We start from the raw sequence: 1,210 nt of genomic DNA on the forward strand, positions 1-1,210 counted from the left end.
ACAAGGTTCCCATTTGGTCCACCTAGCCAAAAGGCCTGGCGGACCACCATTCCTTGTGGCCAGCTGAAGCCAGCCACTCAGTACTTGGCCAGGGGGCTCTCCCAAAGAGAAAACCCCCTAGGTACAGGGGAGGAAGGAACCAAAAGGCCACACATCCTCCCCCTAGACTTCAGGGTAGGCCCAAGGACCCACACCCTCTATCCTGTGAGGAAATAAAACACACACATAAGAGTGAAAGTGACAAACAGTGGGAGAAATAATAAAATAAATAAATAAAAAGTGGTCGTGCCAATTGTGCACAGACCAGGCCCTGAGGCCTGTAGCAAAAATTGCCCCCAAACTTAGCCAGAAGGCCTGGTCCCGAGGGCGCTGTGCAGAAAAAGTGTTTGAACACAGTGACCATGTGCCTTTTCACACGCTGGGGTCCCACACCCAAGTGTTACTAAGAGCACCCCTGAGGCGACCACTCAGGGGGCACTGGTTCGCGGACTTTCTGCCTTCCCGGCCCCTGGCCAGACAAGGTAGATCCGCTCAAATCAGGAGGAACTGGGCCCCTCCGGTCTTCCCGGGGGAATTACTCCCGGGCCCCAACAGCCTGTGGGCACCTCGGTTTCTGTTCCAACCGGTACTAGCCATCAGGACCCCCATCATACCAGCAGGGGTACTATACAACCAGTCATCCCCACAAAGCTAGAATGACTGTGGAGCACCCCTACTGGACACTGATAAGAACAGATACTACACTTGATCTTAGCCAAAAGGCCGAGAGAGTTAGTCATGGAGTTATTGTCAACTTAACCAATGCATACTTATGCTGCTATATTTGGCCAAAGGTCATCTTCAATAACCTCTGGCTAAAGAAAGGGTTAAGCATCCAGCTTATGTGGATGACATTAAGTCAAACCATGGTGAATAGAGAACAGATACAGCCGAATCCACGTACAGTACGGCTCTCAATAGCTGTTCATCATCATAGGTGACAGTTCGACATTTCACTCTTCAAACACGGACAGGAAACCCTGCAGCAAGCTCTTCAGAAAATGTCCTTGTGTCTTCGAAGCTTCAATTTCAGTTTCAGCGGCCCAATTACTGATCCTAATTGACATCCTGTACAAGAAGAGGCACGTTTCCACACTCCAACTAAATCATTGCATTTCATACCTAAAGGACACAATAGTATCTCTAAAGACAGACGTTGAATGAGTCATTG

General features: G+C 49.3%; 1 pseudogene; it reads right to left on the reverse strand.

Annotated features, from left to right (window-relative positions):
- Positions 1–620: 620 nt before the first annotated feature.
- Positions 621–775, reverse strand: LOC149444750 (U2 spliceosomal RNA; annotated as a pseudogene).
- Between the last annotated feature and the right edge of the window lie 435 nt (positions 776–1,210).

The sequence above is a fragment of the Staurois parvus genome, unplaced genomic scaffold (assembly GCF_062004578.1).
Source record: "Staurois parvus isolate SC_StPar_1 unplaced genomic scaffold, SC_StPar_1.0 ptg000779l, whole genome shotgun sequence".
NCBI lineage: Eukaryota > Metazoa > Chordata > Amphibia > Anura > Ranidae > Staurois > Staurois parvus.